Source organism: Bos grunniens, chromosome 27 (assembly GCF_055505025.1).
Source record: "Bos grunniens cultivar Pamir isolate PY7600 chromosome 27, Bosgru_T2T1.0, whole genome shotgun sequence".
Classification (NCBI taxonomy): domain Eukaryota; kingdom Metazoa; phylum Chordata; class Mammalia; order Artiodactyla; family Bovidae; genus Bos; species Bos grunniens.
This window is the reverse complement of record NC_141191.1, coordinates 20,311,291-20,324,193: the sequence shown is the minus strand read 5'-3', so window position 1 is coordinate 20,324,193 and position 12,903 is coordinate 20,311,291. Positions and strand designations below refer to the sequence as shown.

Below are 12,903 nucleotides of genomic sequence, written 5' to 3'. Positions count from 1 at the left end.
TGGCTGGTGATTGGAAATGGATCGTGTGGGGCAGTCGTCTAGCCATCATTCAGGAAGGTGGCCCGTTGATCTCCTAAAATCTCATGGAAAACACAGTTGCAGGCCCCCAAGACAAGAGTTAAGAAAGGCTCCCCATTGCCTCGTAAAACTAAAGGAAAGGGTAGTGACCAAGCCCTTCTCCTGTGCCTCTGAATGCCTTGCTGCTTTTGTGTGCTCTCCTAACACCCGAGGGTATTGAGTGGCACAGCCATGGTGGCCAGTGACCCCAGCACTGATAAGAAAATAAGGGGGTGGGAAGGAGCATTTGAGGCTCATCTGCTCTTCCCAGGCAAGATCCCTAGCTGGTGTGCCTGGGCTTTCCTTAGTACTATGGCTTATCATCATGCCTGTGGACTGCTTAGCATCCAAGGGCTTGAATGCCCCACCTGGGTCATAGACTAAATGCCCTAATCAGAGATGGTGCCCTGGTCCCAGGAAAATTGATTGACATTCCCCAGTGGTAGTGGGAGGCTTTAGGACCCTTCCCTCTTTTCCTATAACCACCCAGAACGTCTTCACTGTGAATGATAAGATAAAAAAACAGAAAACCATGAATATGTGTGTAGATGCCTAACACAGAAAAAGAAAAGAGAGGAGTTCCCCCAGTAGGAAAAATGGGGCTGGAAGAACGAAGAGTTTTACTCCAAGACCTCTGGGTTGTGTGCCCCTTCTGTTAAGCTATTTACTATGCTTACAAAAGCCCTAATTCTGAGAGTTACAGGGAAAAATGCCATTGACCCATTGTACTCTCCTGGCACAGTGAAGGGGTTAATTCAAATCCAACTTAGGTCCAAGGTCCTTAAGCCACACAATCATTGCCATGAGGGAGGCCCTTAACCCCAAGGATACTAACTTTGGGATATTTCAAGGAAGAAATGGAGTAAGTATGAGCAAAGAGAACATTTCCCTTCCCCCTTTTCACAAGTTTATTAAGTGACCAAAAAAGGCGGGGGTGGGGAATGAGAGAGAAGAATGCGATAGGAAGAAAGAGGAAAAAACAGCTATAGCTCCTATCTCCCCTAAATCAATAATATAATTACACTCATATAGGTCTTGTTTATCATGCTATTTGACAGCTTAGAGGCAAGAGTTTCTTGATTTTAAATTGAGATTGTGGAACATTATATAATCACAGAAAAATCATGGTGTATACATGATATCTTATTAGCATAAAGTTACAATAACTAATATTTATTGTGTAATAGTACAGTTATACCTGGGTATCTATCTATAAGGGATGGTTCCAGGATCCCCTGAAGATACCAAAATTCAAGGATGTTTAAGTCCTGTATATAAAATGGCATAGTACTTGTAGATAATCTATAAGCAATCCTCCTATATGCTTTAAATCATCTCTAGATGACTTATAATACCTAATACAATGTAAGTGCCATGTAATAGTTATAGTGTAAATGATGTGCAGACAGTTGCTGGCATGCAGAAAACCTAAATTTTGCTTAGGAATTTTCTGGATTAAAAAAAAATTTTTCCATCCGTGGTTGGTTGAATCCACAAAATGAGGACCCTGCTGATTCAGAGGGTCAACTGTGTATGGCACAGGTTTCACATGTAGGATTTTATTTAATAGTTAACTTAAAACAATATTTTGTGGACAGTGCTATTATTACTCCCACCTCGAGTTTAGATATGATAAACCCTAGCAAAGTAAGTTGCCCCAAAGTCCTATACTTTTTAAGAAGGAAAGGTAAGTGCAAACCTGGGCCCACTGGTTTCAGAGCCCACTTACTTACATCTTACATGCTCAAAGTATGTAAGCACATTCTGCCTTGGTGAGTGTGAGTAATAGAGAGCCTGTCGCATGTGATGTAAGGCGGCGTGTGTCTAACTTGAGTGTGTCCATGAACCACCGGGAGATCTTCTGTAGACCACGCTTCGATCAGCAAGGATGGGGGTCAGAGCGCGGTGATGAGTGTTTAGAAGATAGTGTGGAGATTCCAATGCTGATTTGGGCACTGGCTCGCCCTCATAATAACTGCACTCTAGGACTTCTATTGCTTGCTGGAAAGAAACAAGCATTGTATGTGGTATCTGTATTGAATATCTGCTGTGTTCTGGATATCGTCCTAGACACTAGAGATAAAAAGCAAATAACCCATTGTCTCTGTCTTACAGGAGCTTCCTTCACAAAGGACTCTGAATGAAGTTGATAGTTTCTCTTCTCGTCAGAATGGGTGAGTACTGTCTCAAAGATGGTGAACTGAATACTGCCCAGTGAATTTGAGGGGGAAGACCACATTTAATCATACTCCCATATAAATACGACAGTAGAATATTCCAGCACTACAAATCCTGCCTCTATTTTTCAGGATTACATCCGTCACTGTGATTATAAACATTTCCTTCTTCCACCCGAATGTCCTTAAGTTTCGCAAAGATACAACCACAAAGAGCATTTTTGACATATTAATTATATATTCTTGATGCCTGACAGTGTTATTTTTAAGTTTTCCTCCCAATTTATAGAATGTATTGTTTAAAAGAAGAATGAGGTTTAACTGTGCATATCTATTACAAACTTCAGATATACTCTGTGAGCGGTTTTAAAACTTATTATGCTGTTACCTATTTGTATTCTGGAATCATGTTGGCTACCACTTCTTCCCTCTAACTTACATTAATTAGGCTACAAACAGAGATGAATAAGGCAGCTAGTGAATCAAGATGACTAGCAATAGGTGTAGTAGAATAGAAAATCAGTAACTTTCAGAGTAAATACAAATTTATAAATTCAAACTGGTTGATAAAATAGCTCAAAAAGACCAATGAGAAACAAAAATCTAAATTAAGGTGGATAAAAACGTAGTTCAAGTGATTCCTATCTGGTTTATGTACAAATGAGAATGAAATATTTACATGTCACAGGTAGCTTCATAATGCTGACAGCAAAATCAATTGTTCTAGCAGATGCTGGAAAAATCTATGGCATTGTAGAGTTCAAAGCTGATACCAAATCATAAATACAATATTCAAATCTAAAAGTGAGCACAGCTTAGAGAAATGTGTAGCACATGTGAACCGAAGTTCATTATTAATCTTATAGAGGTATTTACTTATCGATTTATTCTCTTATTCATTTTTTATTCATTCATTCATTTTTGTTCATGGGAAGATTCGAATCAGCATATACAATCACCCTGTAAGGGTTTCAAGTAGGGAAACAAGGGCATGGATATTTAAATATATTTAGGAGATGACCACATAACTTTTTCTCCTGTAATGTCTAGTGGTACAGTCTTCATAGACATAGACTGGATGTCCCATCTTCTGGGCTCTTGTCAGTATTTTCAAAATGAGATAATAAGTAATGGCTAGATTAGAGTATCTCTTACTGGCATCTCACTAAACCGCAGTCATGCTTTCACTGTTCTTGAGAAGCCTAGCACATTTACCCACCTCTCCAGGTTCTTACACAAATTTAGTGTCCGGACGTGTTTTATAGCCTCTTGCCTCAAAGGTCACAAAGCACACACACATACGCAAAATGTTTGTGATGCCTGAAGGCATTCCAAGTTCAAGATAAATAACACCTAACAGTGTTAGAAAAGCTTGACTTGGACGTGCCCATCAGGTAACAGAGGATGGATGTCATTGTAGACAGAATTTTCATTACGGAAAAATGAGTACGGTTTGACAGACAATTCATTTTATGCTTTTCATGCCAAGATTATATCCCAAGAGTTATGTTTCAAAGTCACGAAAAATGGGGAATACATTTAGACTTCCTAACTAAAAATAATAATAGTAATTAGCTCACCTTTGAGGAAATGTGATAAAAATATTAATGACTATCAAAACGTATTGAAAGCACAGGATTTGCAATGATTTAAAATAAATATTCTTTATATAGAAGTAGATATTTGTTGAGTGCAATTTAGAGTGCTTTGGTAAATCATTCAGATGTCTGTATGTCAGAAGGATTAACCTTATATTTCTTTATGATAAGAACTAAATTTCAATTCTTTACAAAGCAAATAATGTAGATCTTATGAGATAAATATCTTAAGTCTTTATTAACAGTGATAGTATACATGCTTCAGAAGGGAAATCTCAATTCAAAGTGAAATATTTGATTTATACAGCCTAATCAGAAATTATGAGGATTAACCACCCATCCTCCTCCAAGATTTTAGAAATAATATATGGAAAATAACTCAGTTTCCTTTAAAGGTAACACTCACAGCTCCACATAACAAGTTAGAGATCAAAAATCTTCATCGCAGCACTGTTTATAATAGCCAGGACATGGAAGCAACCTAGATGTCCATCAGCAGATGAATGGATAAGAAAGCTTTGGTACATATACACAATGAAGTATATTACTCAGCCATTAAAAAGAATACATTTGAATCAGTTCTAATGAGGTGGATGAAACTAGAGCCTATTATACAGAGTGAAGTAAGCCAGAAAGAAAAACACCAATACAGTATACTAACACATATATATGGAATTTAGAAAGATGGTAATGATAACCCTGTATGTGAGACAACAAAAGAGACACGGATATATAGAACAGTCTTTTGGACTCTGTGGGAGAGGGAGCGGGGGATGATTTGGGAGAATGGAGTTAAAACATGTATAATATCATATAAGAAACGAATCGCCAGTCCAGGTTCGATGCAGGATACAGGAAGCTTGGGGCTGGTGCACTGGGATGACCCAGAGGGATGGTATGGGGAGGGAGGTGGGAGGGGGGTTCAGGATGGGGAACACATGTACACCCATGGCAGATGCATGTTGATGTATGGCAAAACCAATACAATGTTGTAAAGTAAAATAATAATAATAACAATAAAATAAATTAACCATCATAAAAAAATAAATAAAAGGGTCCTTGATAAAAAAAAAAAATCTTAAGATATATTTTGCAATGGGAATGAAGTTTCTTAAGTGAAGTTTCATGAAGGAGGCATATCCCTTAAAAGTTTTTTTGACCTGATTAAGAATCTCTTTCATTAACTATGGTGAATGCTTTTCAGTAAAATGAGAAAGACTGGATTTGATTAGCTGAGTTTTGACTTCGCAGTGCTACTTGTGGATCTGCGGTTATATACATATATTTATACGTATTTTCTTTACTTAGTCCAATGCCAATAGAGTATTTTACCATCCAGGGTCACTGAAAACTGGGTTAATTTCTAAAAATTAGGACTGCAGGTGTGTCCAGTATTGTGTGTGTGTGTGTGCACATGTGTGTGTGTGCACATGTAAGTGCTCCTCCTGGCCAATCAGCATCATTCTTCCAGATCAGCCCTCTCTGTGTTGGGAAACACAGCAAATTACAGTTCCTGTAACAAGTCTTTCATAATTCTTCCAGAGAGGAACTGGATCCTTGTTGCAGTTGCTGTTTGAGATACCTTATGAGAGGACCTGATTGTCATGACTTCATCAACAGCCTTTGTGACTGCTGGTCAGTGTTCCAGAGTAGGGGCCTCGTTTGGCTCAGATCCTACACCCCCTCCCAGGTCAATGGTGCTGGAGAGGCAGGACTATGTTTTAACAGAGTGCAGTTAATAATAAAAGCATAATTTATATAACTTAGACGTAAGAAATGAACCTTTAACATATTTGATATAAATTTTTCGGTAGTTGTTTGTCTTTGCCGTTTTATACGGTAATATAATGTGTAATTATTTCACATTTTATACAGTCTTTATGGTTTTTCCTTGATACTATAATTTTAAAAGATATCTATTCCAAGAAGAGAAAAAATACATCTAATTTTTTCTCTTCTTTCATTTTTTATATTTAACATTGGGTTAATTTCAGATAAAGTGTGAAATCATGATCTTACTTTCATTTTGTATTCTTCAATCAGTATTCAACACCATGAGTGAACAGTTATTCTGGTTTTACTGATCTGAAATGTTACCTTGTTTTTCCAGTAAATTCTTATACATAGGTCTATTTCTGTGTTTTCCAGTTTCTTCCATGTATATGTTTATTCTTCTATCATTTCATATTTGTTTAATTTCTAAAAGTTTTAGTAATTTTAGATATTCTATGGTATTATTTCATAATATTTATTCTTATTATGTATTCATTTGCTAGATGAATTTAGAATCATTTGTCATGTTCCAAAATATTCTTGTTAAAAATTTATTTCAATTTAAAAATAGATATTTGCGAGTTGACATACAACGGATTAAAGAGTTAATATAATATAGTTTCCTATCAATAATGTGATAATACTTTAACTCAAATTTCATTTTGTGATGTTTAGTCAGAATTAATGTTTGACTCCCTTTTTATATTTCATGCCTTTCATTTTCTTGTCTCTTTTATTTCCTATATTTCAGTTATATTTTCATTGTTTTCTACATTGTGTTGTCTCTTTATGTTGTCTCTTTTCTATCTAGTGATTTGAAAAATATATAGCCCATTGCAATTAAAAAATTTTTTTAAATACTTAAAAACAATGTATTTTTAAGAGTGGTTTTAGGTTCACAGCTAAATTGAGTAGAAAATACAGAGAGGTCTCAGATTCCTGCCTCCACACACATGTAACCTCCTGCAGCACATGGTACATTTGTTATAAAAGATGAACCTACATTAACACATCATTATCACCTGCAGTCATTAGTGTTCATTCTTGATGTGGTACATTCTATTGGTTTTGACAAATGTTTAATGACAGCAGAATATTATTCAGATAGAAATGATCTATCAAGCCATGAAAAGATACAGAAGAAACTTAAATGGATATTACTTAGTGAAAGAAGACAATCATGAAAAGCTACATATTGTATGATTCTAAGGATAATACATTTTGGAAGAGGCAAAACAACAGAGAGAGTACCAAATTCAGTGGTTGCCAGAGGTTAGCATCACATGCAGACATGAATAGGCAGAGTATAGAGGATTTTTAGAGCAGCGACACTGTATAATACAGTGTGGATACATAGTGTTACACATTTGTCAAGCTCTTTGGACTTTTAATTGTATTTTTGTTTTAAAAACCATTTGAAAATTTTCTGCAATTATTGCCATCATGAATGTAACTAGCTGGCTCCCAGCAGATGTAATTGGACTCAGCTATTGTGTAGCTCCAAGGTGGACTCAATAGCTATTTTCCCAATAGGAGACAAATCTGATCTCTAACAATAGCATCGCTTCTCAACATCGAATCAGGGCACAGGGGCCTAATCAGCTCAAAGAGGTCTCTCTTCTTTCTCAACAAATGGCTCAGTTTTTAAAGACTTTGTGAGACAGTCAAGGCTGTATTAACACTAACACCCAAAATATTCTCTTGCTGCTTATTTCTTGAAGACTTTCCAAAGATCTAATTGTTCTAAAAAATCATATAATAGTCTGTGTGACTGATTCATTATATAAAACATCAATTTTCAACTCAGTCCTTCCTCCCCTGCTCTATCAAATCTGTATTACTCATCATAGAACGTTTTAAAGACTATAATTTTTCATGCCAGTTTATCACCACTCTGTACTATGCATCAGATAGTTAAGCAGGTACAGAGGAAATTCGCTGTGCACTGAGTGTTAAGGTGAAAATTCATCCTAAGGTGTAACAGAGAATTATAGCCGGGCTCAAGGATCCCTTAAGATGATCCCAAAGTATAGACCAGGTTTCACTTAAAAGACTCTCTGCCCCTTAAATATTTCGATTTACACAATTCACAATCCAAACCTTGATTTCAGACCTAACCTTACCAGGTTTTCCCCTTCTATTTGGTTTTGCAACCATATAGACCATCTGTTTCCATCAAGGCCAACATGGATGCAAGATTCTGCTCCATCAGTGGCTCTTTTATCAGGTATAACAATAATTTTGTTATTTTTTTTTCTGAAGAATTAGAATTTTCTGGGAAAGAGTCAGATCTACTATACATGGCCTTTGAGGCAACTTAAAAATTTTTTCCTGCTTCTGCCTTTGGTCTGGGGCCTGTTTGCACTTCCCTTCCTCCCCACTAACAACTTCTGCTCCTTACATGGTGCCTGCCTCCCAATACACAACCCAATAGGAGGGTGTGTTCAGGCCTTCCTCCATCTGCTGCTTTTGTTGGGGAGTAACCCTTCCAATCCCAAAGAAAGGCAATGCCAAAGAATGCTCAAACTACCACACAATTGCATTCATCTCACACGCTAGTAAAGTAATGCTCAAAATTCTCCAAACCAGGCTTCAGCAATATGTGAACCGTGAACTTCCAGATGTTCAAGCTGGTTTTAGAAAAGGCAGAGGAACCAGAGACCAAATTGCCAACATCCGCTGGATCATCGAAAAAGCAAGAGAGTTCCAGAAAAACATCTATTTCTGCTTTATTGACTATGCCAAAGCCTTTGACTGTGTGGGTCACAATAAACTGTGGAAAATTCTGAAAGAGATGGGAATACCAGACCACCTGACCTGCCTCTTGAGAAATCTGTATGCAGGTCAGGAAGCAACAGTTGGAACTGGACATGGAACAACAGACTGGTTCCAAATAGGAAAAGGAGTACGTCAAGGCTGTATATTGTCACCCTGCTTATTTAACTGCTATGCACAGTACATCATGAGAAATGCTGGGCTGGAAGAAGCACAAGCTGGAATCAAGATTGCCGGGAGAAATATCAATAACCTCAGATATGCAGATGACACCACCCTTATGGCAGAAAGTGAAGAGGAACTCAAAAACCTCTTGATGAAAGTGAAAGAGGAGAGTGAAAAAGTTGGCTTAAAACGCAACATTCAGAAAACAAAGATCATGGCATCCGGTCCCATCACTTCATGGGAAATAGATGGGGAAACAGTGAAAACAGTGTCAGACTTCATTTTTTTGGGCTCCAAAATCACTGCAGATGGTGACTGCAGCCATGAAATTAAGAGACGCTTACTCCTTGGAAGAAAAGTTGTGACCAACCTAGATAGCATATTGAAAAGCAGAGACATTACTTTGCCAACAAAGGTCCGTCTATTCAAGGCTATGGTTTTTCCAGTGGTCATGTATGGATGTGAGAGTTGGACTATAAAGAAAGCTGAGCACCGAAGAATTGATGCTTTTGAACTGTGGTGTTGGAGAAGACTCTTGAAAGTCCCTTGGATGCAAGGAGATCCAACCAGTCCATTCTGAAGGAGATCAGCCCTGGGATTTCTTTGGAGGGAATGATGCTAAAGCTGAAACTCCAGTACTTTGGCCACCTCATGTGAAGAGTTGACTCATTGGAAAAGACTCTGGTGCTGGGAGGGATTGGGGGCAAGAGGAGAAGGGGATGACAGAGGATGAGATGGCTGGATGGCATCACCGACTCATTGGACGTGAGTCTGAGCAAACTCCGGGAGTTGGTGATGGACAGGGAGGCCTGGCATGGTGTGATTCTTGGGGTCGCAAAGAGTCGGACACGACTGAGCGACTGAACTGAACCCTTCCAAGGTTGCCTATTTTTCAAAGTCCTTCAAAGCATTATAATGAATTTTTGGGTAAATGTTTTCCATTTCACAGAAGTACAATTAAAAAGTAATTCTTCTCACTCGTAACCCATGTATTTCAGTATAGATCCATTTCATAGTCACAAAATCTACGTCAGTGGCATTTCTAATTTGGAAGTGCATGTACAAAAACTTTTGCTTCCAGCAACATATGGTTTGGGTCCCTAAAATCATGATTTAAGAGCTAATATTTTATTTCTTGGGTTGGAAAACTGTTTATATTAGCCTTTGAATATATGTCAACCAAGGCATACAAGCTTTCATTTGACACCATTATAAAGAACACATGTCATGCATCATTTCTGTATTTTTAAAGCTTTTATTTAATTATATATTAAAATAATAGATGATTTAACAAGTAGTTTCCACCTATCTGATATGAGATTTAAAAATATACTGTAAAAGTCAGAATAAAATATATTTCAGAGTACATTTTAATGAAACATTTTGAATCAAGTTTCACATTGACTACAATGTATCCTTTGGCCCATTTCTAGAGCAGATTTGTATATAGACGGCAGTTGTCAGGAGACAAGAGTTATGATTGTGCTCTAAAATTTATTTTACTACAGACATAAACTCTAGAAAATTTTTATAGTGTATTTTTCCCAATTGGTTTCCACTATGAACTGTGCCTTTTGAAATACCATGAGTATTTTAAAGTCTGTAAAGGAGTGAAAAGAAAGATTTACGTCTCCCAAATGTAGCTTGTCATAGATCCTCCACATTTGTAAATGGACTCTGGTATTTAAGAAAATGAGTTTTGTCTAAAGTATCTTTTTGTTGTTATCAGCATTTAGCATTATGTTTTACCTTTCTCTTAGACATTCTGCTGAGTTGGCACCTGTTGTGAGTCAGGTTATTCTAGGTGCTGGGACATACCAAGACCAAAACAAAGACCGTCCTCATGGAGTTCACTTTCTAGTGGGAAAGACGGATAACAAACATGAAACAAAGTAAAACAGGATATGTTAGATTGTGTTAGGTAAATGGAGAAAAATAAAGCAGGCAGAGATGTAGATTGAATGGTGGAGACTTAGGCTAATTTATAGGATGATACTGAGTATAAAGGAAATAATAAGCCAAGTAGATTATCTGGGGAAAGAATATCCCCAAATGGTCCTGGGGAAGGGCCCTGCTTGCTACTTTTAGGACTAATAAGAGGCTCAGTGTGGCTTTTAGAGGTGCTGCCCTGTAGAAGTGGTTTAACTTGTCCAGGACACAGTTTGCTTCCATGGTAAATAAGAACCATGCTAGCTGAGTCAACTCTATGTCTGTAAACTTCTTAAATGACCAACAGTACAGAAGAATAAAAGAGGCTAGTTCAGGATTCAAATGGCTTCTGCTTTTACCAAAGAGCATAGAGAAATGAAGGCAAGGGAATCAGGTGGTGAAAGATTCAAATTGATGCTCTCTGATAATCTGTGTGGAAGGAGGGTAGGCACTAGCTTTTTTTCTTTTTGATGATTTAAATTTGTGTCATCAATGGCAAAGTCAAAGGGGGAAATGTCTCATGTGATTTTTCTCACCACAAACAGCAACAACAATAAAATCATTGGTGACTTTGACTGCTCTTCAGTCTCACTCTAGGCAATTGATCACAAATTGCTTACACCTTCAAAACATAACCAAAACTTGTTCCTTTTTCATGCATTCCACCCTTACAAAGATGATCTAAATCACTATTCTTTTTTTATATGAATAATTGCAGTACTTTTTAAATTTTTCCTGTTTCTAAAGGTTCATCAATATTACTATCTCAGAGTAAGTCCCAAATCTCCCAATGTCCTACCTAGACCTTCATTGGCCACCACCACCTATCAGATTTCATTCTTACCACTCACTCATTAGACTTCCCTGGTGGCTCAGAAGGTAAAGCGTCTGCTGACCGTGTGGGAGACCGGGGTTCGATCCCTGGGCCAGAAAGATCCTCTGGAGAAGGCAATGGCAACCCACTCCAGTACTCTTGCCTGGAAAATCCCATGGATGGAGGAGCCTGGGGGGCTACAGTTCATGGGGTCGCAAAGAGTTGGACACGACTGAGCAACTTCACTTTATTTTACTCACTCATTGACTCTGACCTCTTCCATTCTTAAATAACAAGCACTGTTGTCCTTAGGGCTCCTGTAGTTACTATTCTCTCCTGGAAGTGCTCTTCCCATAGATGTCCATTGACTTCCTCCCTTCCTATGTGTCTCTCCAGTGTTACCTTATCTGAGGCTTTGTCTGAGTGCCCTGTTACATAGCACTGCTTATCTCCTTGTTTACCATGGTAATAATCACCACATTACCCTGTATTTGTTGACATTTTGTTAGGTATTGTGTGCTATTTAGTACTTACCCAAAGGAGTTAACAACTTATGTTCACACAAAATCCTGCACATGAATATTTATAGCAGATTTATTTATAACTGGCAAAAATGGGAAGCAACTAAAATGTCTTTCAATAGGTGAATGGGTAAGTGAACTGCAGTATGGCCATATAATGGAATACTATTCAATGATAAGGGGAAACAAGCTATCAAGGCACAAACAGATATGGAAGAAACTTATTGCATTATGTCAAGTGAAAGAAGCCAGTGGTGTAAGGCTACACACGATATGAAATTCTGGAAAAGGCAAAACTAGAGACAGTAAATAGATCAGTTGTTGCTATGAGTTCAGAAAAAAGAAAACAAGGGATGAAGAGGTAGAACACGGGATTTTTAGGACAGTGAAATTCTTCTGTATGATAATGTAATGGTGGATACATAACAGTTTACATTGGTCAAAACCCATAAAACTGTACAATACAAAGAATGAATTGATGTAAATTATAGATCTTAGTTAATACTAATGTATCACTATTTATTTATCAATTATAACAAGTATACCACACTAATAAAAGATGTTAGGAATAGAGGAAACTGGGGGTGGTGGAGTGGGAGAAATGAAGTATATTAGAACTTTATAATTTTTGTGTAATTTTTTGCTAGACCTAAAGCTATATTAAAGAAATGGTATTAATTAATTCATATTTCCACCAATATAAGCATACTTATTACTAGCATATATAAAGTTATAATAGAATCTAGAAGGAAAAGGAACAGTTCAGTTCAGTTGCTCAGTAGCATCGCACTCTTTGCAACCCCATGAACCGCAGCACACCAGGCCTCCCTGTCTAACACCTACTCCCAGAGTTTACCCAAACTCATGTCCATTGAGTCGGTGATGCCATCCAACCATCTCATCCTCTGTCATCCCCTTCTCCTCCTGCCCTCAATCTTTCCCAGCATCAGGGTCTTTTCAAATGAGTCAGCTGTTCACATCAGGTGGCCAATATTGGAGTTTCAGCTTCAACATCAGTCCTTCAAATGAACACCCAGGACTGATTTCCTTTAGGATGGGCTGGTTGGATCTCCCTGCAGTCCAAGGGACTTTCA

The 12,903-nt window shown here is 37.6% G+C and overlaps 1 long non-coding RNA gene across 22 annotated transcripts in view; it reads left to right on the top strand.

Annotated features, from left to right (window-relative positions):
* LOC147343611 (uncharacterized) overlaps positions 1 to 12,903 on the top strand; it is a 729,471-nt gene that overhangs the window by 395,464 nt on the left and 321,104 nt on the right. For 18 of the 22 annotated variants that reach the window (XR_015156273.1, XR_015156274.1, XR_015156290.1 and 15 more), the window contains one exon: positions 2,173 to 2,231. This is a non-coding gene — a long non-coding RNA (uncharacterized LOC147343611). Of the gene's footprint in view, positions 1 to 2,172; positions 2,232 to 5,374; positions 6,420 to 12,903 lie in introns of those variants that run through there. The other 4 variants (XR_015156272.1, XR_015156276.1, XR_015156275.1 and 1 more) reach the window with 1 other exon arrangement.